Below are 8,934 nucleotides of genomic sequence, written 5' to 3' on the forward strand. Positions count from 1 at the left end.
GATCTGGATTGCTAAATAATGATCCATGATACTGTGTGCTAAAAATTTAGAACACCTGGAACAGTCTATTAACAGCAAAACAATGCTTTAGCAGAATCTAAATAATTAAGCTCTAACTGGGACTCGAATCCAGGACCTCTCACACCTAAGGCAGACACTCTACCACTTCCCTATAACAGCAGTAGCTAATAGCTATGCAGTTAAATTGCTGGATTACATTGCGTGAACTGGAACAATAATCGGTGAACTCCGGATTATCGGCGTATTCGCTTTGTTACCTAACGGCAATTTTTGTGTAAAGAAAAAATATAACCTAATGCTGCCAACGTCATAATCGGTCAAATCTGCCCAAATTTCTCTGACGTGTTGTTCAGAGTATGAACTTACTAACTGGTAGTACCAGTGAAATATTACTTACACTGAATCTTTTATATTTGCCCTTTTTGCAACTGTCGAACGGCAAAGACGGTGAGTTTTGGCCAAATATAAGTAATTATTTTACCAGTTTTGAGAGGATTTCAATTGATAGGAAATTACAGTTACAAACTAAATACCTTTCTGCAACACATGGAGTCATTAGCATTCACTGTCAATCAGTATTATGACTAAGATCGACTGTCATTCATTCATTTCAAAGTTTCATAGACAGAGTCCGTTGTTTACATTTTTTAGCGTAACCGGTGCACTTGTAAAAATCACTTTAGTTTGAAAAATCAAAGTATGCAAAGAGCTATGGTACGGTCTCTACTAGATACAGTTATTTTGTGGTGCCTCTGCATTTTACCCTATCTAACCACTATACAAATAGTTCAAATTAATATCAGTTCACTACTATGTAAACTAGTTAAACGATGAAACCGTTTTATTTTCAGTGTTTAACTCACTGTTGAATATAATATAAATATCGTCATATTTGAGTACTCATAAACGCAATCATCTTTCAAAAAGATAAAAAAAAACAGTGGAAAACCACGACTGGGAAACCTCAACGGTAAGTTGATAGACTTAAAAACCCACCTCTTTTGATCACGGCTCATTTAAAATGGATAAACCGAATTGTTCACTTCATAACAATACTTTACAAAGGTAGAAGAAACTATTTCATCGCTTCAATAAACAGCAGACATAACACTTTATCTTCATCAGTGAACTTCACACAGGTATAGTAAATTGTCCTAATTTTCATATTTTGTAAAATGATTCATATGATTTCAAGGTGAATGCAGTAATGTATTTTAATATAAATATTAGAGTATTTAAAGGAAGACATGAATAACCCAAATTACTGTAATGTTTACGTAACATTTAAATATATCTCACGTGTGTTGTTAATGCATTTTATGGTTATAATTTGAAATAAATGTATTTATTTATATTCTCCGTACTAAGAGGGCTATTTATTTATTTTAGAAATGGATAGAAATCAGATGTATAACATAAACACAGGGGCGGAGTTAGATGTATCGGCACAGCGTCATAGTTTGTCAACTGTAGATGATACTGATTTAAGTTTACAACAAAAAATGCAAGGCTCTTGGGAAATTCAAAGACGAATGTGGTGGCAAAATAATTGAACAGTTTGTTGGCCTAAGGCCTAAAATATATAGTCTCAAATATGGAGACAAACAAGAATCTCGAAAAGCATAGGGCATTAAGAAATGTGTCATAGAAAAACAAATGAAACATTCCATGTAGAATGTTAGAAAAAACAGTATGCATTACGGCATCAAATGAATTTGATAAGAAGTTATGATCATCAGCTTAATAGCATTACTGTCAACAAAACAAGTCTCTCGCCATTTGATGACAAGCGCTATTTTACCGGCATATGGCCATTGTCAGATATTTAAGTAATGAACCATTTCATACCAGTTGTAATAAAAACCATTAATATTTTTAACAATGACTGACAAAGTGACATGTGTTGACATTGTTGTAAATTCTTATTCCATGATTTGTGTATTTAATTATTTTGAGTGCATCCTCCCCTCCCTCCCTCCCTCCATGGGGTTGAGTGGGGATGTGGTGGGGTTAGGGTGAGGAAGGTTGTTCTATATTACTTCAAATTATTTAAGAAACTAAGGTAGTACATTTCAGTTAATGAATTGATTGTTACATATCATTTATAGACTATAGTAGATTATAATATATCCTTTCTAATTCATTTAAATGAAGTGGTTTTTGCATAATTAAAGTATTTACAATTAAGATTATTAATAAAATGAATACTGTTCTAGCTTATTATTACTATTATTTGTTATTAAAAATGAAAACAATTGTAGCTTATTATTATCATTATTTGTATAAACTAATAGTTATTAAAATAAAGGTATGAAAACCATATTCATGTGTTAATGATAAAAATATGAACTTGATTTTGAAAATAATTGTCATCAGAAATGTAACTTCTGATAGGTATTACTTAAGATATATAGACAGAGTTGTCTTGTATCTATCCATTAAACCAAATCAGGTTAAAGTTTGAAATGTATATGTTTATGTATAAATAAAGTCCTAAGCGTTGAATCTTTGTACTTTACAACATCAAAATTTAATATAATTTATCAGATTATTTAAATGCTGTGCAGCCAGTGGAAGTGATCCACATTCGGAGTAGAAAAAATGAAAAAAAGAAACAAAAAGTAACAATGTTTTATTATACAATTTTATTATCTTGCTTTCATCCAATTAACACTATCATATTAAGATATATGTGGAAGAGATATAAATTAATTATACAAACTTAGGAATAATATATTATGCTGGAATCACACATGTATCTATCTGTAGAAAAAGTAACAGCTGTTCTAGGCATAAAAGATGTATACATATTGAAAGACTCCCGTAGCATGTCTATTCAGAGTCTTCATTATCAGTTTCTTTTTCGCTGTCATCATTATCTTCGTTACTGTCATTACTGCTCTCTTCACTTTCTTCCTCGGGTTCCAGAAAGTCTTCAAAATAATGTTTGTATTTAGTCAATGTTAGTCGAATGGCTCGCAGCTGATCAATGTTACGTACTATGTATATATCAACCGTTTTCATGATTTTACTGTGAATATAGCCGCCACTCAACTTCAAAATGTAGGACATTATTGTTCCTTATCTATATATAACCTCCTGTAGATCCTCATTTAGCAGTTTTTATTTGCTTTTTCAATAGCTTCATTACTCGGTCCTTCTTGCTCATATTTGTCCATCTTTTTATAACGTATATCTTCATTTTGTTGTCTGGACTATTTAGCTATTTCCATAAAAACATTATTCTCTTCATAAGTGCTTGGGAAAGTGACATCGGTATCTTCATGATCATATTTAATTCTTTTACTGGGTATGTTCTCTTCATTCAGTAATTTGTGTTTAAAGGTTGTTGATCTAGACACCATTCCTTCACAGGTTTTTGTAGGTCATTAATGTTTTCAAAGACCAGTCCACAGTCATCGCAAGAAGGCACTATATCTGAAATTTTATTTTTGTCTTTCGCTAATCTGCTCGTGTTCAACTCAGATATGTTTTCTGAATTACCAGTGTCATTTATATGCGACTGTACTAGACAAGACTTAGTGTTTCCTTTAAAATGATCAATAACTCTCTGAATTTTCCTTTTTATACAAAACATATCTCTGCGCATGCGCAATATTTCAGGTGTTGTTGGTTTTAAGTAACCATAAGGTCCGCTGACTGCTTCTTCGAAATGTCTGACGAGTTCCCGAAGGCTGTTTGGAAACATCTGTCTTGATAAAGTCATAATTGATTGTTTGTCAACGGGGTTGTTAAACAATACCAAGTAGTGACAATTTCTTTTTTGAGTAGGATCTTTACTGATATACAAATTTTAATTCAGCAAAATCATTGAGAGGTTTCGGTGGTGACTACCTTCCGTGAAAAGATCCGTAACTCTAAGATATTTTGATGCCTCTGCTGCCATGTCATCGTGAATGATAATATTTCTCACTCGGGGATTAATGAAATCATCTTTTTCAAGGTTTAAAGGTACACCCTTCATGAACTCTACCCTCGGAAGCACGTATTTTGAATAATATCGTACAAAGGTTGCCATCTCTTGTACAGATAAAAAATTCTTACAACTATTGAATTTGTTTGGATAAGCAAGCCATTTCACAAGCACTTTTATGGTGGCTGATTTCTGCCAGTGTCGTTCTGTCGTTCTGGCGCCCCCACCATAACAAAAGAACGACGTTTTTCCTTTTAAGCCGTTGTCCCGTTCTGTCGCTCTGGCGCCCCGCCAGAACGACAGAACAAGGTTTTCCTGTTTAGGCGTTGTTTCGTTCCCTCGTTCTGGCGCCCCCGCCAAAACGATTATAACGAAGAATGCAACGTGACAGAACGAAAGAACGACAGTTATAAGCGGCGCCCTAAGAAACGTCGTCTTGGCGTTATGTCGTTCTGGCGGCCCCGGCACAAAGACGGAACGAAACAACGCCAAATGTGACAATATCGTTCTGGCGTTCTGGTGCGTTCCGGTAGAGCATAACTGTTTACATACAGAAGGCACGGGTCCGGGTATAAACGATAGATAAAATGTCTTGTCGTCTGCTTTTATCGTTATGTAAACATAAAATCTATATCAGCTGTTCTTCTTGTGTTAAACGTGAATGAACTTGTCCAAAACTCTAGTTATTTATAAAATAAGAAACTTCTTAACTAAAAATAACACAGATAGAAAAGCCCAGTGCTATATATAACCAATTTAGGTTTTTCAAGGTTAAAATAAATTTAACGCATCAGTTTTCATCCGTCACATAGTAGTGAGGGATTTATATATACTATATAGTAGCGCAGAACTCTCATTTCCTATTCATCAGTCACGCTATGCACTTTTGAGAGACTTTTACATTTCTGGCTGGTACTAGGAAATATCTGAAATGTACGTACCAACCGAAGTACGATACTGACATATCTCACATACACCACACAGTTGTGATGTCGTAGATATGTAACATAGTTTAATCCTTGTTTTTCATAACAAATTACTCGAACCATACTTACAAAACCGAGATCAGATTCTTCAAGAACGACCAATTATTCATACAGCTAAGGCAAAACCAAATCTAACCCGGAGACCAAAAATAATGGCCAGACGAAAAATCAACCGAGGCTTTTGAGGCAGAAAAATTGACCGAGGCCGATGTGGCAGAAATAAATCACCCACGCAAGTGCCTCAGTTGCCTCAAAAGTTGCCACGGCCATGCTTGCCCGTCACCGAAGTGGGTTCGAGCCTCCTTTGAGGCGCAGAATTCTTCATGTGCGGATGTTAGCCTGCTGGCTTTTGACAGTCCCGAGAGGAACCATGGGTCTTCCTTTTCCATCAAATGCTGCCAATGTCCATATGACATGTTTTTCCATCGTGGCAAACGGTGTCGGTTTGTTTTAATACAATAATCATGATGTTCGTTCTCGCGATGAATGTTTCACTGGCGCCAGACCAGAAAGGAAATGCCTCTATACATGTTATACCCTACCCCTAGGTATTCTATAAGAGCAATGGTCATGAACGGGAAACTATACTAACCCATTTCAATCATAAATTTCTTAACTTAAACGTGCAGTTCATTGAATGTGTACCTAGTATATTGAACAAGCGATTATTTATCTTCTATCGTGCACCAGTCACAATGTCTCAATATTCCATATTGCTGAAATTATCAACATATTTTATGCTTTCGTCAACGTTACAGAAAAACCTTGCGTGACCTTCCCTAATGAACATCCGGTCTAGAGGTCACGGCAGTGTGCACATGTTTAGCGAAATATAAACAAACAAAAACATATTTAAAAAAAAAAATCACAATTTTACACCAAAACTAGGAATGATGAATGAAATTCATCATGTATATGATCTTTAATTTGAAATCGTACATTGGTCTGCATCTGTTCTGTTTTTTTTATTCATTTTGCACATTAATGCTGGATTTTTACAATTTAGCGAACACGTGTAGTAAAAGAACGATTGACATACATTTTCAAAACAGCCAATAAGAAGGGTTTTGTAATCTAGAACGGAACTTCACTGTAGTAAGCAAGTCTACAAGATAGATAAAGCTCCGCCTATGATATCATATTTCATTATTGTTTCTGTATGTTAGATATATACATATTTCTATAGAGAGAGTGTGAGTTTATACTTTGGATGCAACACACATATTAGATATATAAACCATCCTTCGGGTCTTGTTCTGTTTGTGTGTCAATAAGCCACCACAACAGATCAATACATATTTATATTACATCCACCAGGGAAGTTCAAGCAAGCTTTTTGTGTAACGTTGAAAAAACTATAAACTACGCGTTGTTTTTGTAAGATGAGACGTATTGAAGAAATGTGAAATATACTAACCCGTTTCAATCGCAGATTTCATACCTAAATACGCAGTTCGGTAAATGTGTACTATGGATATCAAACAAGTGGTAATTTATGTACCATTGTGTACCGGTCACATTTCTTCAGTACTTTTTATCTTAGTCAGTCGTCATTTTACAATACTTGTACGATAAAATATGTATATGCAGCCACAAATGTGCTAAATGAATTAAATAAACAGAACAGGTGTATACCAATGTATGATTTCAAATCCAAAATCAGATCCAAGATGAATTTCATTTATCATTTCGAGTTTTATCGTAAAACTATGAACACTCTGCATTCTGTTTTTTGTTTCTTTACATTTCGCCTAACATGTGCACACTGCCGTGACCTCTAGACCGGATGTTCATTAGGGAAGTTCAAGTTTTTCTGTAGCGTTGACGAAAGCATAAAATATGTGGAGCATTATGCAATATGGAATACTGAGATAATATGACTGGTGCACGATGGAAGATAAATTACCACTTGTTCAATTTATTAGGAACCCATTCATCGAACTGCGCGTTTTAGATGAGAAATGTACGATTGAATTGGATTAGTGCACCCACGGTTCTTATAGAATACCTAGGGGTAGGGTATAACATGTACAGAGGAATGTTCGTTCTGGTCTGGTGCCAATGGGAAAAACAACTAATTCAACACATAGATTCCACCTCTTCTTCCTCTAGGAATAACTATGAAATGATTTGCAACGCTAAACTTTAAAACAATCAAATATGGCTAGTTGAACGTATTTTAAGTCTATAACTGACCCAAACATTTATTCCTTGCTTTTTTATCTTTAAATTTGATAAGAGTTTAAACATATATACTTAATGCTTACTTGTATAGTTTAGTTCCATTATTACAACTAGCATTACACTGAACAAGTCTTATAACTAAGGCAAGAACCAGTGCACTTCTGATATCCATTCTTGTTTTATACAACTTCCTCTCTCCGTGTCTCTACTCGAAACTATTGCATGTACTGCAATTTCAGAAAAGTCCGCCGAATGGGCGTTTACATCAAACACAGGTAGTAAACGACGTATGTGTCACGCTGGTTATCGTTGAGATGGTAATTTGATCACGCTTATAGTTTGCTCCGCCCAAAAGCATATTTCTATCGGTCGTTACGGGTTAGTAACAAGAGCAAATTATTACAGGCATTTATTTCAAGATAATCCTGCATAAAAATACATTCATGTGCAGTATATACACTTAAAACTATTTAGATTATAGATTTGAACATTGATGTCTATACATGTATTTATAGCAACTCTTGACGAAATACAAGTCTCTAAGGTTTCATGTATTTAACTTAAATTGATGTACATGTATCCAATATTAGTAAAATGTCCACGGATATCGGTCATGGAAAATATCGCTTACTAGATGTTGTCTTTGCACATTCCACTATAAGGTTTTCAATTTTGCTTTCAATTTTGAGAAAACAAATTCGGTAATAATAATCACGAGCGGACACCTGGGTAGAACCACCGACCTTCCGTAAGTAAGCCAGATGTGATTTGACGTTGGCGACTTTAACCACTCGACGAGTCCAGCAATTAAGACTTTTGACTTCATGTACAACGGCTACAGGACCGAAAGTTGAATCGTTGATAATTAGGTGTAAATGCATGTTCAATGAACAAAATAAAAAAAGATTCCAGTTGATTCAAGCCTGTCTTCTTAAATACACAAAACTGCTTACTACCTTTATTACTTTAGTAACGTATATAAACAGAACATTTAATATGTTTAAATTAAATATTGTGTGTTTAACATGAAAAGTCCCTGACCAAGCAATAAAAATACATGTACATGTATACGTGTTGTTTACATGTGTCATTTTACATGTATAAACACATCTTTTGATCTTTATGCACCCGCTGATTTAATTTGAATTTTGTAGTGAGAGTTTGTTTTTACAAATTTGTCCCAAGGATGTCAATGACAGATAAATTACTTTTATACGTGAAATAGATTGACATAATGCGACGTTAATCAACAGATATCGAATACTGTATGCTTACTTATTTTAGCGATGTGCTAATAACAGCGCTTTTAGCGCTATCGTACATGCGCTCATTCATGTCCGCGCATTAATTTGTCCAAGCATTTTCATGTACATTTTCATTTGATGATGTTTTCTTCGAACTTTTGCAAATAAAGACTCTTGAGAGTTTGCACTAGTTACACTGCTTGCTAATATTTTAAGGTTCGTATGATATTCCTGTTTATTGTTCATATTATTATTTTAAATATATGATCATGCAAAATAAAATATTTAAGCCTGTATTTCGTGTTTTTTCTCATTTGACCAAGTTGTTATCGATTTCCGTATCACCTTCGGGCATGTCCGTTGTTGCAGTCGCTCGTTTACGGAAAGGTGTGAACGTTTGTATTAAGACACAATGCATGTAGGACAAAGGGGATTCAATGATTAAAATTTGTGACAATCTCGTTTTATTTCAGCAATTATAACTAGTATACAGAATATAAAACACGCAGATTATTATAATTAAATACAAGAGGACAATACAGTTACGTAGGCAATATTATACTGG

The 8,934-nt window shown here is 34.5% G+C and overlaps 1 long non-coding RNA gene across 1 annotated transcript; it reads left to right on the forward strand.

The window, feature by feature from the left end:
• Positions 1-1,025: 1,025 nt before the first annotated feature.
• Positions 1,026-2,526, forward strand: LOC128546907 (uncharacterized). Its single transcript, XR_008366213.1, has 2 exons — positions 1,026-1,160; positions 1,411-2,526. It is a non-coding gene; the product is annotated as an uncharacterized LOC128546907 (long non-coding RNA).
• Positions 2,527-8,934: the final 6,408 nt, after the last annotated feature.

Source organism: Mercenaria mercenaria, chromosome 11 (genome assembly GCF_021730395.1).
Source record: "Mercenaria mercenaria strain notata chromosome 11, MADL_Memer_1, whole genome shotgun sequence".
NCBI classification, from domain to species: Eukaryota; Metazoa; Mollusca; class Bivalvia; order Venerida; family Veneridae; genus Mercenaria; species Mercenaria mercenaria.